The following is a 20,171-nucleotide window of genomic DNA, read 5'->3' as shown; positions in this document are numbered from 1 at the left end:
TTATGCAGCAGGAAAATGATCACAGATGGAAAACTTGAAAGGCAAGAATAATGGTGGGGGAAAAAAAATGGTGCCACATAAAGGATGGCAAGGGCTGGGGATCTGGCTCAGTGGTGAAGTGCTGCTTAACATACCTGAGGCCCTGGGTTCCATCCCCAGCACCACAACAAAGAAAGAAGCATAAAAGATGATAACCAAATAAACAGCGAATAACAAATAAATGATGCTCAGCCTCACCATCATCAGAAATGCACAAAACCACAATGTGGTAGCACTGCACAATACAAGAAATGGCTAAAATTTAAAATCATAGCCAGGTATGGTGGTGGACTACTGTAATCCCAGTGACTCGGGAGGCTGAGGCAGAAGGATCCCAAGTTTGAGGCCAGCTTCAGCAACGTAGCAAGGCCCTAAGCAATTTAGTGAGACCCTGTCTCAAAATAAAAAGGGCTTGGGTGTGGCTGGTGGATAAGCATCCCGGGGTTCCATCTGTGGTACCCAAAAAAAGTAAAATAAAACAAAATAATGTCAGCAAGAATGTGAAGTAAATAGGACTCTCTCATTCCTATGGTGGGTGGTAACTATGGCCCTGCTGAAAAACTTCAGTAGCATCTGTTCAAGTTGAGCATATGCACATATCATAACTCAGCAATTCTACTCCTGGGTATACTGCCCACATTATAGGGCAATTAAGTGTGGCAAAAGACATAATGGAGTTCAGTTACCACAAAATATGGCACCTGGGCATTTTAAGAAAACTACAGAAGCAAGAAGTTCTGTCCTTCTCCTGCCCTGCCCTTCTCCCCTGAAGCAAGATAAAAAAGAACTCTCTGGCCTTTTCCTGCAGTAGGTCATAAGACCCTCATTCCAGAGATGCTCTCCCTATACCACAAGGAAAGGAATGCCCTTATCTCTGAAGCACAGGAACACATAGAAGAATCTGAACAAATGGGTCTTGCAAGTTCCTGCCAGTTTATTATAATTATATTACACCCTCTTTGTCCCATTAAACTTCTACAGGACTGTTGACTCATCATCAAATTTAGCATGGTGGTGGACTACTGTGTATTTTCTGTGTCCCTGTGTATTTTCTGAATCTTCCATTTCTGAAGTCTCCCATGTCACGTGCTATATTAAACATATTTGCATGCTTTTCTCTTGTTTATCTAATTTTTGTTACAGTGGCCTCATCCATTTAATCTACCAACTGGTAAGAATAAGTAATATTCCTCCTCTACAACATGAACAAAGGAGTTCAGAACAGTTTAATTCCTAATAGTCAAAACCTGGAAACAATTGCAATGTGTATCCATCGAAGAAAGAAAAAATAACTGAAGGACCCCACACAATAGAATAAAAGAAAAAAAATACCACTATATGCAAGAACATGAATCAATATGAAAAATATAATGCTGAAAGAAAAAACCCATATGCAAAAATATATACTAAGTTCCATTTACAGAAAACTCAAAACCAGACAAAAGCCATTGCTGAGATAACTAGGAGGAATCAGACCAGGGGCTTCCATAAGGGCAGTGTTTGATTTCTTGATCTTGGAGCTGGCTTCACAGATGAGTCCATCATTTTTGAAATTCACTGATCTATCCACATATGACCAACACACCTTTCTGTATGTGTGCCATACCTCAAAACAATATTTATTTTAAAACAGAATGTATAATGAGCAAAGCACAGAAAGACACTGCACTTCTCATTGCATCTTATCAGATGGCACACAATTTTTGTGTTATTACTAATGACATTCATTCTGATTAAGGTGGTATATACTAGGCTTCTCTGCTACAGAGTTATAACTCTTTTTCCCTTTGCAATTAATAAGTGTTTCATACAGAGTTACGTTGAAGCTATGCAAATACTGGGTTTCTCATCAAGCTTTCAATTAATGCATCCACTCATATTTACATTTACATTATCCATACATTTACTCAGTAGGTTATAATCCATTGCTATCATTGTTTACTATAGTTGATTACTACCATTATGTATTTGATAGCCCAAACTTCCCAGATTTGGCCACCTTCAAGATAGCTTATAGCTCATTTTGACATGACCCTCTATTTTAAAATTGTTTCCTTCATTTCTAAAGCTAGATGTTTTATAGCCTTGTTTTGTACTTTTTTTTTTTTTTGGACTCGGGATTGAACCCAGGGGCACTCCACGGAGCCACATCTTCAGCCCTATTTTGTATTTTATTTTAGAGACGGGTCTCAATGAGTTGCTTAGGAACTCACTAAGTTGTTAAGGCTGGCTTTGAATGCATGATCCTCTTGCATCGGCCTCCCAAGTGCTGGGATTACAGGCATGTGTCACTATGCCTGGCATCATTTTTTTGTACTCTTTTACCCTTAGAAGCAGTCACTTCTCCAAGGAGACCTGGTTACTTTTATTAGAGAATGGTATTTAAAAGTCAAGATCCAGGGCTGGGGTGGTGGCTCAGTGGTAGAGCACTTGCCTAGCATGTGTGAGGCACTGGGTTTGATTCTCAGCACTGTATATAATATGAAATAAATAAAATAAAGGTCCATCAACAGCATATCTATATATGTCAAGATCCAAATGCTAGATATGTTCATTGCTATTGGGGCTATTTTCAGGTATATGTACACGCAAACACATATTCACACACACACATTTACATCTCTAGTCACGGGACTATTTAAGAGACTCAATAAGCTGATTATGTATAAAATATACATGAAAAATCAAAAGCCTAAGAAGATTCAAGAGTCTCCTTCAGAAAGTAGTGAGGGGACTTGCCTTACTAATTATCAATTATAACACAGCAAGAATTGCACATTACATAGAAACACTGGGTTGTGTAATAATGATACTTACACACACACACACACACACACACACACGTGGTAGAAAAGCTAAACTTAGGTTTCAATTTCATTTTCTGTAAAAATTCCAATTTAATTGAATGTTTGCATGTAAAAGGCAAAATTATAAAACTTTCAGTTGAAAATAAAAATGCAACTATGGCTTCATAAAAGGTTAACGATATGAAAGGAAACTGTAAAGACAAATAATAAATTCATTCTACATTACAGTAAAGGATACCATAAAATGATATGCAACAAATTAGAAAACATATCCCCAACAAAAAATGAGTATCCAGAATACATAACTCTTACACGTATATAAGAAAGATAAACATCCCAAGAGAAAAATAGAGAAAGTTAGAAAAGAAAACACAAATGTTATGGTTTTGATGTGAGATGTCTCCCAAAAGCTCACATATGAGACAATGCAAGAAGGTTTGGAAGAAGAGAAATAATCGGTTTATAGCCTTCAGTGGTTTAATTCCTGATGGGATTAACTGAGTGGTAACTGGAGGCAGGTGGGGTGTGACTGGAGGAAGTGGGTTTTTTGGGGGTGTGGCTATGGGGTATGTATTTATATCTGGCAAATGGAGAGAGTCAGTGTGTGTGTGTCTCTCCCTCTCTCTCTCCTTCCTAAACATCATGTGAGCTGCTTCCCTCTGCCACACTCTTTTGCCATGATGTTGAGCCTCACTTTGAGCCTTGAGGAATGGAGCCTGCTGTCTATGGATGGAGACCTCTGAAAATGGGAGACCCTGAATAAACCTTTTCTCCTCTACAATTGTGTAGGTCAGGTCCTTTAATCACAGTAGTGAAAAAGCTGACTGAAACACAAAAAGTCCTTAAATACAGGATATGATGTAGAGTGTCTTTAGGAATTAGGGAAATATAAATAAAATGCAGCTTTACACACCTGCTTGTTTGACTAAATTTAAAGTTAGCTAATGTCAATGACAAAGCTGTGAAGCAATGAAAATTCTCAGGTGCTCTGGTGGAAATACACCCTGGTACAATCACTTTGGAAAGCAGTGAAGCAGAGGCACATCCTACCATCCAACAATTTTAGTCCTAAATTTATGTTTAAATAAATTACACTAAGAGACATGTACAAATTGTTAATAACCCAGAAAGCTGCAAACAACACAATTTCCAAAAGTAAAATCAGAAACAAAGTCAGTGCACTATGAAGCTAAATGTATCAAATTGAAGAATTTAAGGGGACAATGTCCCTGGATATCTTTTCAGAAAGAAATTAGTTGTAACTTAATTTTTAAAAAATGTTTAAAATTAGATTGTGAGCTTAATGAAGGCTAGGTCAGTATAACTTAATAGCCATTAAAAACTTTCCACTAAGTTAAAATGTTTTTAAGATATACTATTAAGTCTACCAAGTACTAAGTATTAAAAAGTTTTTAAAACTTAGTATTGAAATGTTTTTAATACTTAGTACTAAATGTTTTTAAGATATACTATTAAGTCCACCAAGAGCTCCCCATAGCTTTGGATACAATATCAAGCCAGGGAAAATACAAAACAAAGCAGCAGCTCTCATTTGTTATTTATTGAAGGTCTGAAATTCACAAAGTCCAGTTAAAACATTTGAGAAGGTATCATCCATACTGTGGTTTTTCAAAAGGAAAATAAAAAATTATGTATATAAAGAAAATGCAAAAAAAATACACACACACACATTATATATATATATATAAAATGTCTGTTTTGTGAGCTGCAGGGACAGATGGATTACTTCCCTGAGGCTCATACCAACTGGACTATCAATTTGTTCAAATATACTATACATATATAAAACATTTACTATGTATATGTTATAAAAGTATAACTTTTGACCAAAAAATTAAGCTTTTTGGATCAATATAACTGGACTTAAAACATACAAACAAAAAAATAACCTCTTGCAAGCAGAAGGCTCAGCACTAGGGTCACCATTTGCTGATCTGGCACTGCCACAGTTAGAGAAAAGTACCTAGAAGCTTAGTCACCACCCTCAAAGCAATGTTCTTCATGCCATTTGAATTTAACAGAATTTAACAATTTGAAAAAAAAAATTATGAGCCATATATTGCAATTTGGTACCAAAGATACTATATTTCTTGGGCTTAAATGTTATATAACAGTGTTTAGAATTTAGACTACTATGGACCATATTTTATATGGTAACAGTATGTACAAAATCTTTAAAACAGATGGTAAGTTACATAGAGACATCAAGTGACAGTTCTAGCTGATTCAGCTCTAATTCATTTTGTTTGCTTTCTAACAGCACTATTGCAAAAAGAGCAATTCCATAACCCATAGAAGAGATTTTCATTTTAAGCAGAGGTGACATCTTTACTTATATAAGAAGCAATTATACAGGTTAACAGAAGAAATGAACTGCTACAGAATACACTAGAGAGATATTTCAGCAAACCATTAGTTTTCATTCTCAAGGGCATGTACTAAGTGTATCAGCCTAACAGCCATTGAATTTATTAAGCCATAATTGTGCTACATGAATTCTCCATTCTTTCCTTCAGAGCATACTGAATAAATCAGAATGCAATGTTTGCTTTCCTCTCTACAGTAACAACTGTGCATTTGGCCTGAATTCTAAATAATCAAGTTCTTTATAAAATTCTTGAAATTCAGCCAATAAACAGCTCTTCTCACTAAAAATAAATATCAAGGAAACAGGCTCAAATTGTAACTGTCCTATTTAACTAATCAAAATAGAGGAGGATGGCCTTCTCAGGCAAACTGGATAAACACACAGAGACCACATATATGCTATATCATCACCAGCATAGAGCTGTTTTGGGGTGCTTGATGACATTGGCATCAGTATCTAAACTCTATATGTTACATATAATTACATAGTTAAGCCAGCACTGGGTATGATGAATAGTTTTATGTGTTAACTTGGTGAGACTTCAGTACTCAGTTACTTAATCAAATACTCGGTGATAGAGGGAGTGCTTAGCATGTGCCAGGTTCTGGGTTCAATCCCCAGCACAAGAAGGAAAAGACAAAACACTAATCCTAGGTGTTGCTGTGCAAGTATTTTGTATTTTGATATTAAATAATAATTATCCCCAGTGATGTGGGTGGCACTCATCCAATCAGTTGAAAGGCCTAATGAGCAAAACAAAAGGGTCTCCTGAAAGAATTCCGCTTAAGTCTGTCCTGTCAACTGCCTGAGCTTCCAACTTACCAGGCTGCCCTACAGATTTCTGACTTGCCAGCTTTGAATGCCTGAGCCAATTTTTTCTTTGAAATCAAATCAATCTCAATCTCTTCTACACATAACTGTATGTATTACACACACACACGCACACACACACACAACCCCTAAACCTTAACTACTAGAATAGCTAAAAAAAGAAACGCTGTTTCTCCCACCAATGAACACTAACATCATATGTTGCAGGAGTTATTCCCATTCCAATCAATTCACCAGTTCTTGGCAGACATCAACTACCTGGCATCCATCCTGCAATTCAATTTAACGCTCAATGTCTACCTGGAGTTAGCTTAAGATCCCACAAATTAAGGCTGTGGTCCCAAGACTGATCCCTCTTCAGATGCCAACTGTGAAGACAGGCCTCTCTACTTCTGATGGAGAGGCTATAAACCGGAGGGTCCTATGACCTCCCTCTTCAGATTCAGTAATTTTTTAAAAATGGTTTAGAGAACTCAAGAAGCTACTTACTTAACTGTTCTACTGAAAGGATATAATTGAGGAACAGACAAATGGGAGAGATGCACAGGGTGAGGTATGAAGTGGCAGGGATGCTCTCTTCAGGCATACCACCCTCCCAGAACCTCTAAGTGTTCATCAGCTCAGAAGTTCACTAAACCCTATCTTTTAGGGATTTTCTTTTTTTTTTTTAAATGGAGGATGGAGGCTTTGTCCCATAAGCATGTATGATTAAATCACTGGCCATAGATGATTAACAATCCCTACTCTGGAGGTAGGGAAAAAAAGTTCTAGACTTCTAAGCACATGGTTCATTCCCTTAGCAACTGGTACCCATCTTGAAGCTGGATAGAGTCTTTCAACTACCATTATCTTATTAACAAAAAAAGGATACTTGTCCTTCCTAAGAGCTGAATGATCTTGGAAGTCCTGTAATAAAATTCTGAAAGCACACTGAAAAACTGAAGACACGCTTAATATGTATAAGAAGATGGATCTTCAAATAAATTTTCCTAGCCTAACCTTTAAAAAAAAAAAACAGGGTCAGCAGATTCTGGAAGAAGTAGCCTTGAATGATGGATGAGCCAGGAAATTAAATAGCAAGACACCTACCTTAGTGCCCACTCTGAGAGGTTATAGGTGGCACCAACCCCAGTGAAGGTTGAAGGTCACAGTGATCCTTGGTACTAGAAAAGCTAGACAATGTTCCAGAAATTCTAAGAGTAAATTTAGAGTGTACCTGTACTCAGTAATGAACCCATGCATCTTACAGGAAAATCCACCCTATCCAACCATCATGGTTTCTTGTAATGATAGGTGCTACCACTCGAGTCTCTGCAACAAATTGAACCTACCATTTACTACAAATAAATCTATGATAAATAATTACTAGCATTCCAAGAAAATCAGCAAATGGAAACAAAATATCAAACTCAAGAATACCTAAGGAAAAAGAGTTAATATGGGAAAATAATTACCATGTTATCAAAAGCATAATCAATTTCCCCAAGAAACTCAAGGAAATATGACATTCATAAGAAATAAAAATAATTACTTCAAATCAAAACATAATTCTGGAAAATAAAAAAGTAAGGGTAGATCAGCATCAGATCATGGAAGTCTGCAGCTGGATTCTATACCCCAGTTACCAAACCCAATAATGACCCTGCCATGTTCCATCCATTTTATTTCCTCTCCTCCTCTCCCTCTCCATTCTCTAAGATCCCCTCTTTGGCAAATCTCCTTTAAATCATAAGAATCCTTTCCCTTGACCCAGATCTCTCTCCAAAATAAAAAAGTAATGAAGTAAGGAGGTATCAATGAGGATTTGGAAGTTCCTAGTTAAAATAAACAGATGAATGGTTCTACTATTATATGAAGGAATATGAAGAAAGAAACAAAGCAGAGTAATGGAAGAGAAGGGAATGGTAGATGACATGATGAATGTGAAGCGCTGTCATGACAAGAAGAGCCTATAAACCAATCTTGCCCCACAGCACACTGTCTTTAGCCCACAAGTATTATATAAAAATTCAATCAACTTTTAAAATCAGGGATGTAAGATGCAAATCAGAATCCCAGCTTCTACTGAGAACCCAAGGGATATGAAATTTTGAGGTTAGCACTCCCAATATGGCAGCAATGGTGACTAGAGCAAAAGGCCTGCACTCTCCCGCCTCTAACATCACCAAGACTGTCCTCCTGACCCTGGGCATATGCCGGCTTCCATTTATCATCCCACTTACCCTGTCATTTTTTTACAGTTAAAAAAAAAGTCCTCTTTTTTTACCCAAAGGCCTGTTTTTGCTCATCAACATTGTTGGCAAGGCCCCAGAAGACTCTTGAGTTCCTGAATTTGCAGTAAAACCACACACCCTAGAGGGAGTTGAAAATCAAGTCCTTTGGCTGTTAAGAGAAAGCTAAGGAGGGCTAGGGAGTGCTGAGTTGTAGCCTAAGGAAGGTCCGGTATAACTTAAAGTGAAAGAAGACTGAGCTCGCCAAAAAGAATACATAAAAAGTACATGGTAAGTATGGAAGGAACTTTAGGGAATACCCACAATTCGAGTAGAGAAAGAGAGAAAGTCTATAGGAAGTGAAAGGAAGTTGAAGGAGTGAGATGTTCAATAATGATTTCAAAATGAGCAAAGTCAGTTTATGACAAAAATTGATCAATTATTAGATCCATGCTATAGAAAAGGACTGCACGTCATTGTAATTTATTTGTTTAATAACAACAAAATTCAAATATAAACTACCCATGAAACTGTGTTACACACCAATTGGTTAGGGTTAGTTAACACAGAAAGATGTGTCTCTTAATTACTGTCAACATAAATGTTATACCAGGGTCCTGAAAGTCATTTTTCATTGATCAGAATTATCGTATGACATCTAAATTACTTAAGTTTTATCTTCCATGTTAAAAACATTTTCAAATGAAAATCAAAAGCAGGAATAATATTAGGTACAATTTGAAAAGAAAAATTCCCTCAAATTATTATATGTATCAGAGTGACTTGTGCTGTCATTAACAACAAAAACAAAGAAAAATTTACTAGGTTTTCCTTCAACTCTACGTAATGAAGAGTGGAAGAGAGTTCATGTAGGAGTAGAAATTTTACAAGAATTAAGCCATCACACTGGCAAATGCCATCAGACTGTGAATAAGTGGGAGTATCTCTGCACATTTGGTTTTAAAAGAAGATAATTTAGAAATTATATAATCTAAAGTAGATTTCTCTGTTAGGGCTTTTGTACTAGAAATACAAATGGGTATAGAACAGGGACAGAATTCATAAGGAAATACAAATTCAACACTAACCCTATGAGGAAACACTCTCTTAGATTAAAAAAACAAACAAACAAAAAAGAACATTAAAGCAAACATGAATTTGCCATTATTTTAGAATTATTAAATTATATCAAAAATAAAGTATTTTGTACACTTAACAGAAGTAAGCCTGAATTAAAATTGTGTCTGGCCCTGTAAACTTGGATAGCAATTTAAAAGCCAGTAATGCTTACCAAAGTGCTCATAACCCGTGGACAACAGACCAATGGCACTCCTAGAACTGCATCTTGTGTAAATAATGCAACAGAAGCAAATGGTTAAATTGAAAAGATGCACTAAAAATGTCTTAAAAACAGATAAAGAATCTGTAAACAAGTCAATTATAAAAGATAAATTTTATATAAAATCATAGTGCATCAAAACTATAACCTATAGCTTATTGTTGTTTAATAGGACAATAATAAAGACTACGCAGACCTGGAAAAAGAGTTGATAACAAGTCAAAGTGGAAAATAATAAAAACATCAAGTTTACAACTAGTTATAAAATTAAAAGTGGTATGGTCAATTAAGACTGCAAATACTCAAAATGTGGAAGTAATTATATACTGGAATTGACAAGATTTATAAAGCATTATTTTCATCTTTTAATACTTTTAATTACAGAATAGATGAAATTGGGGAAAATATGGCTATCACAGGATTGCAAGATTGGCAAAGAGACAAAAAAAGAAAAGCCAAATGTTTTCTCTGATATGTGGATGCTGATCCATAATGTCAAGGGGAGAGGCGTACCAGGGAAGAATGGAGAAACCTTGGGTTGGGCAGAAGGGAGTAAGAGGAGGGGAGAGAGTGTAAGGGTGGAAAGGATGGTGGAATGAGATGGACATTATTACCCTATGTACATTACATGTATGATTGCACGAACAGCATGACTCTGGTGCACAGCCAGAAAAAAGAGAAGTTCTGCTCCACTTGTGTACAATGAGTTGAAATACATCTGCTGTAATGAAAACTAAGTAGAATAAATTTTAAAAAAATGTTTAAAAGAAAAGAAATTTATAGAAGAAAGTTCTATAGCCACAGTGACACGGATGGGGACAGAGAAAGCTACAGAGTCAAATGTTAGAGAACAGTAAAGATGGGAGTTTTAACAAATGAGGAACTTAGAAAGCTACTAAGTTCCTAGGAGACAGCAGCCTCTGCAGAATGTTAGGGACACAAATTTCACACAGAGAATTGATTAATAAATAACTAAGATGAGGAAATGTCTCTAAGTGACCCAGGCAATGCTCAGAAAGAAGAAACAGGTGGTACTTGGGGAAGGAAAGAGAGACAACCAGTAGTTTGAGACAGAATCAAGAATGAGAAAATCATTTTCTGGTTTTGGTGTCCTTACTGGGATAGAACCCAGGACTTTAGGGACACTAAGCAAGCGCTCTGACGCTGAGCTACATCTCCAGCCGTGAGAAAAGGGTTTTTAAGACAATACACCAGGAGGGTGAATGATTCATAAAAAGAGAAGGAACATTATGAAACTGCTTGTGAAGGCCACACAGGACAAAGACTCCAGTTATATGGAGCACAGTCTGGTTCCCCCTCACACCCATTTTCTTTGGTCAGCCCTCAAAAAGCACTCAAATTCATCTACAAAAATGATAATTCCTTGAACATTTTTATATCTTCTTAAAGTAAGGCACACTAGCCAGGCACAGTGGCATATGCCTATGGTCTCAGTTACTGCAGAGAATGAGGCAGGAAGATCACTTGAGCTCAGGAGCTCGAGATCAGCCTGGGCAACAAAGCGAGACCTGTCTCATGGGAGAGGGTAAAAAAAAGGTAAGACATTGATTAGAAAATGTATCCAACAGTATTTTAGCAAATATTAAGCCAGAGTTCAAATGAATGCCTCTCATATGTTATTTCCAGAAAAGCTAGAGGTCCCAAGTTATACTCTAAATAAATTAACTATGCCAAGGCAGCAACCCTATTTTGTATGGCTCTAAAATTTTCCTTTTTCTTCATCTTAACCTGGGTGAAATCAATATGTATCTTATAATCAGTGGCATCCCACTAATCCTAGAGGGCTGCATTTTTATTCTTAATGATACATAAAATATTGGTGTGTTTTATAATTAAAGACATCCTAAATTCAATTCAAGGACGATATCATTGGGGTTTTGACCTCAATAAAAAGAAAAGTATTTGAAACTTACAGCATCGAGCACCTTTGGCAACTACCATAACTATAATTAGCTTCTCCAAACTGAAATATAAACTACAACTTTTTAAATGTTTATAAATAAGAAAACCCAATGTGTCATCCAATAAATTTATTATATACCTGCCTATACAATTGAAAATATATAAGACAGTCAATATAATCAGCATCTTAAAACATTTTTCAGCATAATCAACTTGGAAGAATAGGCCAGCAAATTACTCATAAAACACTTAAAAGTGACTCTAATAATACAACCAGGTTTAGCATCAAACCCCAGTAGGTACCCCTACCAGAAAATTTCATCATGCCCATCTAGTTGATATTTTTTAATTTTAATTTCATATAATGTCATTCTTAGGATAAAATGAGCTACACTAATAAATGTCCCAATTCCAGATCTTCCAATTTTTATTTACTTTTCCATATTTTTATGTTGCATTGTAGTTGTACATAATGGCAGGATTAGATGTTACATATTCATAAATTCATACATCATAACCACATAATTTAGCCAATATCATTCTCCAGTGCTTCCCCTTTCCCTTCCCTCTTCCCTCCTCTTGGTCCCTTTCCTCTATTCTACTGATTATATCTTCCAATTTTTGAATAATATTAGCCATACCATCAGCAGTTAAAATTGGACAAAATTCATCATTCTGATGTACATTAGAGCACATTTTTTCAAAGGATGTCAGAGATAGCTACAAAATTTCAAGATCATCAACCAAGACACAATGTTATATTTTTCAAGAAATTTCACCTTCATCCTATATCAGAGGAAAGGGGAATATGTAACAAGTCAGAACTTCTGGGATCTTAACACTTAAGTCTTCTACAAAACATGGAGGCAATCAACATTTTCTGGCTATTTAATACAGGGAATGTATTATGATAGGAGAAATAAAGAAATGATTCCTGCCTTCAAGAAATGACACTGTGGAATGAAATATAAAGAACATTAACATGCAGTAGAATATGCTAGAGGAGTCCTATGAGAACACAAGGATATTAAAAATCATATAACATGGGGCTGGGGATGTGGCTCAAGCAGTAGTGCACTCGCCTGGCATGCGTGGGGCGCTGGGCTCGACACTCAGCACCACATAAAAATAAAGTGAAGATGTTGTGTCTACCGAAAACTAAAAAATAAATATTAAAAAATTCTCTCTCTCTCTTTCTCAAAAAAAAAAATCATAACTAAGAAGTACAAAGAACCACAGCCACATCTACACTACTATAAATGAAAAATATTCTCTCTAGGCTAAAGGATTACTTCTACCAAGACCTGAACAGCAATTTATTTTAGATCTCTGTACATTTTTTTAATATATAGACAGGTTTTCATTTTTAACAAACCATCAAGAAGAAATCTGAAATTTTAAATAAATGGGACAAAAAGGATCCCAGAAACAAATAACAAATCTAAATACATCATAAATAAAATTAGGGTTAAAATAATTTAGTATATCAATAATCTTTTTTATATTTTATTTTGTATTTAAATAATTTCTATTAACATAGAAGGAACTGCTATCCTATTTCACATCCTGAAATGAGAACCAAAAATAACTGAGGAAAATAAAGCTGTTAGACTGATAATTTAAGAGATGGTATTTGCATAGCAAATTAGCGTACTATGATATAATTACATATTCTTCAAACAAGAACTTGTTTGACAGTATGAGGCAGGCAAAGCAGGAAAGTCCTTTAAATATTAAGTGAATCCGATCAATAACACTAAGTAGAAGTTGTGCTTATAATTTACATACATAAAAATAGTCTCTTTTTCTATTTTTATAATCTTCTATTAATCAAGTTTTATTTCTAATAAATCTATCAAAATGGCCAGGTGCAGTGGCACATGCCTCTAATTCCAGCTACTTACTTGGAAGGCTGAGGCATGAGTATCACAAGTTCAAGGCCCACCTGGGCAACTTACTTAGTGAGACCTTATCTCAAAATAAAGCTTTTTTCCTTTCCTTTTTTTTTTAAGCCTAGGTCTCAGGCCTTTTGCCACCCAGCCCTTAGACCGGCTTGTGGACTATGTTGTGCATAGTAGCCTCCTGAAGGCATAAGTCTAACTCTGGGAACTCCCTGGGGCATCCCCCAAAGGGATTGACCACCTGATGCTGGTGAACTTCCCCCTCAAACTCTAAGATCCCACAAAATACCTGAGATGGGTGTGACCTGCCAAGATGTCAATCAATCTGCTACAAGACATCACAAAGCAAGACTATGCCCTGAAAACCTTTGATGTACCCCCTTAAATAAACCACCAAAGCTATTTTATCTTTGTCTAGTTCAAGAACCCATGTGGACTAGATCTATTAGGGGCTTTGCTTTTGTAAATATATTTCTGAGTGTTTGTGTGTTATTATTTGTTAATTATTTGAGATATTAAGATTTAGGGTGGCTATTTAGGGTGGCTTGGATTCCTCTGGGCAGAAGGAATCCCCCAATCAGATGCTGGCCATCTTGGATTCAATACCTAGTACCAAACACACACACAAACACAGAAAAAAACACAAACACAATGAGATGATGAGCATGGGAAACAATAAGTTCCATGACCCATGATTTAAACATTTCTTACATGCACTCATGACTTGAAGAATATACTTTTTCTTTTCACCTTTTAGGTTAATGCTAATAATTATTCATACAGGTCTTCTCACTTGAAGAATTTGAAGAGATTGAAAGTATTCCAACTTTCACAAAAGACTTTTCAACAAAAATATACCATCATCAAAAACTAACCTAAGCCTTATAAAAATCATTTGCTAACCTATGGTGAAGCAGCACAATCTACAATACCCTCCCTGGTGTTCTCAATTCCTTGCTTATCAGGAACATTCCATCTGACAAATTCTAATGACCATGTCAAGGCTGAAAAAAAGGAAAGAAGCAAAAAAGCTAAAGGACAAATCACATCAAGAAAAACCTACAAAAATTCAGAGTTGCTCAACAGCACCCTCATACTTTTGAAAAATATTGAGCACATACTACAAGGCATATTGTTTACTCAGCCCACAGAAAATGCATAGTACCTCTAAGATGCACAACCACAGACCCCTCATATAAACTCCATGACCCCAGTTTGAGAAGCACTAAAACAGATATTAGAGAACTGAAGTACTTTAGAAAAGAGCTCTTGGGGCATTTAGTGAGAAGCTCTCCACTCTTCTTTTTCAAACAGTTCTAACAGGCTTATTCATAAAAGCTGTAAACCAGAAACGGAATGGGAAGTGGGATGGCAGCCAGAATCAGGCACGCCATCAGCAGAACAATGCCAGAGAAAGCCCAACACAGCCTCACAATACCAAACAGTCCTTGAAAGCTTCCCTGTAATTCCAAGCCCATATAACAATTATAGTGTATGCTATGACCTCTGCTATCAGGAAAAGATTATGTTCAGTGTACTTAAAGTAATTTTTCTCAGGAATAATTAACACAGAAAATTTAAAGCTTAAAGAGGACACTTTACCCAAGAGGACAAAAGGATGAAAAATACATGAAAAATATTTAAAATTATAAGCCATTGGATAAATGCAAATTAAAGCCATAAAAAGAAACTGCTATAAATCTATTAGAATTGTTAAATTAAAAATAAATACTAGCAATACCAAGAGGAAGCAAGTATGGGAAGCAGCTAGAGCTCTCAAACATCACTGGTGAGAAGACAACACACCACTCCTTTAGTGGGAGGGTGGGGGCAGTGGCGATACAGGAGAATTGAACTCAAGGGCACTCGACCACTGAGCCACATCCCCAGCCCTATTTTGTATTTTATTTTGAGACAGGGCCTCACTGAGTTGCTTAGCACCTCACTTTTGCTGAGGTTGGCTTTGGACTTGGGATCCTCCTGCCTCAGCTTCCCAAGCTGCTGGGATTACAGGCATGCACCATTACACCTGGGCAGTTTTCTATAAAATACTTACCCTTTGACTCAAAATCACATACCCAAGTTATCTATTCTAGAGAAAGGAAAACTTAAAGGGCTGAGGGGTATATCTCAGTGGTAGAGCACTTGCTGAGCATGCCTGGGGCCCTGGGTTTAATCCCCAACACAATGAGGGAAACAAACAAACAAACCTCATTTTTACAGGAAAACCTAAACACAAATATTTACAGCAGTTTTGTTGATGATTGCTCTGAACTTAAAATAACTCAAAGTACCCGTCGACAGGTGATTATATACACAAATTGGTACAACCACACAGTGAAATATCCAGCAATAAAAAGGAATGAACTTCTAGGGATGGGGATGGGGATGTGGCTCCAGCGGTAGCGTGCTCGCCGGCATGCATGCGGCCCCGTTCGATCCTCAGCACCACATACAAACAAAGATGTTGTGTCCGCCGAAAACTGAAAAATAAATATTAAAACTAACTCTCACTCTCTCTCTCTCTCTCCCCCCCCCCCTTTAAAAAAAAAAGGAATGAACTTCTGATAAACACAAACATTTGGATGAATCTCAAAGGTAAGCTAAGAGGAAGAGGCCAGTTTCTGAAGATTACATACTGAATGACTTCATTTATGACATTCTATTTTGTTAAGCTAAAGGGCACTCTCAAGAGCAAACACTGTGGGAATGGGGAACTGCTCCATGGCTGCTAAGAGCTGTAGCTGAGAGAGGTGACTATACAGCAGCAGCATAAAGGAGGTTTTCAGAGGTGAGGGGTTCTTCTGAATCCTTACTATGGTAGAAGTCACAAGAATCTACATGTGTTCTAATTCCTAGACCTGAACACATGCATGATAGTTTAAAACTGTATGACAATTTCACAAGAATTGTCTTTTTACTGAACTATCACTGTGCATATAATAAAAAATTTAAAGGGGCTGGGATTGTGGCTCAGCAGTAGAGCATTCATCTAGCACATGCAAGGCCCTGGGTTCGATCCTCAGCACCACATAAAAATAAATAAACAAAATAAAGGTATTATGTTCAACTACTTCTAAAAAATAAATATTTTTAAAAAATTTAAAATGTGTCAAACTTCAAATATATAAAAGGATTATACTATAACATTCTTCAGCTGACACATGACTAACATAATAGCCCTCTAAGATGGGAAGACACACACCATAAATAGTAACCATAAAAAAGCTGGGGGCTGTAGGTATAGCTCAGTGGTAAGCGCATACTTGGCTCATGGAAGGCCATGGGCTCTATCCCTAGCACTACAAAAAAGGAGGGGAGGGGAAGGGAAGGTGCACTGGAGCAGTGATGCTATTATTAGACAAAACAGACTTTAAGACAAAAAAAAAACACTAGGAAAAAAAAGGAGGACAATTTATGATGCTAAAAAGGGTCAATTTGTCAAGGAGACGTAATAATGATGAACATATGTAATCTAACAAAACTCTAAAACAAATGAAACAAAAGTGTACCAAAGTGAAAAGAGAGACAATCCATCAGTGACTGAAGACCTCAACACTCTACTCTAAATAACTGATACAACAACAGCCAAGAAGTCAGAAAGGTTATAAGCACTATTACCCACACTGACCTAACTGACAGCTGCAGGACACTTCATCTGACAACAGCAGAAGAATTCTCATTTTTTTAAGGTCCAGGATAAACTATTTCTAATGTCACAAAACAAGTTTCAATGAATTTAGAAGGACTGAAATACAATAAAAGAAATTTGGAGAAAACCTCCAAAAACTTGGAAATTAAATAATAATTTCTGAACCACCCATATCATGTCAAAAAAAAAATCATAAGCAAAAATAAGAAATACTTTGAACCTAAATGAAAACAAAAGTACAGCATGTCAAAACTTATGAGATACAGCTAACACAGTGAGTAGAGAGTGTTTTACAGTAGGTCCTGTTAGAAAATAAAAAAGATGTCAACTTGTTTCTATGTAAGAAACTGAAGACTAAACTAAACCTACAGCAAGTAGAAGAAAATAAAGTTTAGGGCAAAACCCAATGAAATTAAAAACAGAAAACCAACAATGAAAAAAATCATTGAAACCAAAATTGGTTCTGTGAAAAAAATAAATAAATGACAAACCTTTATTTAGATTGACCAATAAAAATAATTATCCCCAAAATTCCCATTTATAAAAATCAAAAATAAAAGAGGGAACATCAACTACTGACCCTACAGGAAAAAAGTATAATATGGGGAAAAAAAAAAAAACAACTATATACCACCATTTTAGTCCTTGTTCTGTTACTAGTAACACAATATCAAATTTGGGTATATTATAAAGAAAAGAGGTTTATTTTAGCTCAAGGTTCTGGTCCAAGGTTGAGGGGCTACATCTGATAATGGCCTTCTTCCTCACAGAGTCCTGAGAGGAGCGAATGGGCATTATGTGTCCTGGCCTTCTTCCCTCTTCTCTAAAGCCACCACTAGTATTCAACCATAGGGGCTCCGCTTTGATGACCTTATCTAAACCTAATCACCTTCCAAAGGCCTGCCTGGAAACGGCATAGCTTCCACTCTCTTAATACCTCATAATGGGGATTAAACTTCAAGATGGAATCAGAAGAAACAAATCATATTTAAACTACAGCAGCCACCAAATTAGACAAGTTAGATGAAATCAACAAATTCCTAGAAGAAAAACATGAATAACAAATACTGACCCATGAAGAAACAAAATCTACACCTACAAAAAGAAACTGTCAATCAGAAGTCTTTCCAGCCAGGCATTTTGGTTCACAAAGCAGGGAGCAGTAGTGCATACCTTTAATGGCAGTGATTCAAGGCCAGCCTCAGCAACTTAGCAAGACCCTGTCTCAAAAATAAAAAGTAAATGGGGGCGCTGGGGTTGTGGCTCAGCGGTAGAGTGCTTGCATTACACGTGTGAGGTGCTGGGTTCGATCCTCAGCACCACATAAAAATAAATAAATAAAAATAAAGGTATTGTGTCCAACTACAACTAAAAAAATACTTTAAAAATAAAATAAAAAGTAAGTGGGCTGAGGATGTAGCTTAGTGGTGGTTCAATTCCCATAACAAAAAGAAAAAGAAGAAAAAATGTCTTTCAGCAAAGAAAATCCCAGATCTAGATGGCTTCACTATAGAATTCATAATATAATAATTCACAGACCCTTCCAGATAATAGGAAAATACTTCCCAACTCAATCTAGGAATTTAGTATTATTCCAATATCAAAGTCAGACAAAGATATTACAAGTGACCACACACACAAATAGACCAATACCCCCCTTTCAGAAATACACACTTAAAATTTTTCAATCAAAGCCAGGTATAGTGGCTTAATCCCAGTTACTCAAGGAGGCTGAGGCAAGAGAGTCTCAAGCTCAAGACAACAACAATTCAGTGAGACAATCTCAAAACAAAAATTAAAAAGGTGATAATAGTTCAGCAGTAGAGCACCACTGGATTCAATCAATCCCCAGTACTGGGGGAGGAAATTCTTAATTAAAAAATTCACAATTAGTAAATCAAATCTTATAACATATAAAAAGGATTATACATACACTATAACTGAATGGATCCATCCCAGGAATGCAAGTCTGGCTTAACATCTGAAAATTGATAATGATACATAGGAAAATATATTAATTTAATGCAAAAAATTAGTAGAATAAAGGGGGAAAAGTCACTTCATCATATACTATATTCAGAAAAAGCACTTGACAAAATTCAATACCAGTCATGTTTTTAAAAGAAAAAACCAAACCCCCAGTAAATAAGACTCAAGGGTAACTTCCCCAAACTGATAAAGGGCATCTACAAAACCTACAACTAACACTGCACTCAAAGGTAAAAGATAGGAACAAGATGAGGATGTGGATCCACTCTCAACATTTCTATTCAATGCTCTACTGGAGGTTCTAATTAATACAATATGGCAAAAAGCAAAAAAAGGCATCCGGACTGAAAACAAGGTTGTAAAAACAGACAGCCCATTCCAAGACCCAATGTTCTAGATTCTCAATACCCACATACACAGTCAATACCACTATCCCGACAGAGAACTTACATTTAAAACAAGAGCTGGTATGCTTGTTGTATGGCAAATATAAAACATAGATTTCCTTCACAACATTACCAATGATGAGAAGTACAAAGTTCTTACATAAAATTGACAAGGGAGAAGTGAATACATCAATTTAAAGGCCCACAGAAGAAAATACTGGCTGAATTAAAATTTATCAACCTAAGAATATCTAACCGCATTTTCCAAATATAGACACATTTTAATATTATCCTAATCTATCTGAATACAATTATATGGACTTTATACTGTCAGTCTCACTTCTGACAACATGCATAACTTTTGTTCCACATTTTAGATAGCAAACAATAATCCAAGTTTCCAGCTTAAGTATAGTTTCAAGTGAGAGTTACTTACTTTGTGATACTCTTTTTGTGGAGGGGTTAGGTTTGGTTCTTTGTTTAACACTATGTCCTTGGAGAGACACAGTGACGGTCTCCTCAATCAACCTGGTCAATGAATTTAATTATTTCACTCATTCCTAAGAGTATCACATAAATAGAAAAAATATATCATTCATAAACATAGCAATAGAACAAGACCTGGCATCTCCCCAAGCAGTTGTTCAATAACTATTTTTGAGTGAGAATTAAAGGAAGGGTATCATAGACATGCTTCTTTGACGG

The 20,171-nt window shown here is 36.2% G+C and overlaps 1 protein-coding gene across 13 annotated transcripts in view; it reads right to left on the bottom strand.

Moving 5' to 3' along the window:
* Sipa1l1 (signal induced proliferation associated 1 like 1) overlaps positions 1-20,171 on the bottom strand; it is a 358,428-nt gene that overhangs the window by 184,992 nt on the left and 153,265 nt on the right. For 3 of the 13 annotated variants that reach the window (XM_048798906.1, XM_048798897.1, XM_048798900.1), the window contains exon 3: positions 19,025-19,072. The exons of 9 other annotated variants lie outside the window; for them this stretch is intronic. The gene's annotated coding sequence lies outside the window, so the exon portion shown is untranslated. Of the gene's footprint in view, positions 1-19,024; positions 19,073-19,902; positions 20,027-20,171 lie in introns of all 13 variants that reach the window. One more of the 13 variants, XM_048798899.1, reaches the window with a different exon arrangement.

The sequence above is a fragment of the Marmota marmota genome, unplaced genomic scaffold, assembly GCF_001458135.2.
Source record: "Marmota marmota marmota unplaced genomic scaffold, marMar, whole genome shotgun sequence".
In the NCBI taxonomy this organism is placed as follows: Eukaryota; Metazoa; Chordata; class Mammalia; order Rodentia; family Sciuridae; genus Marmota; species Marmota marmota.
The sequence above is the reverse complement of the archived record's forward strand: the minus strand, read 5'-3'. Positions and strand labels throughout refer to the sequence as shown.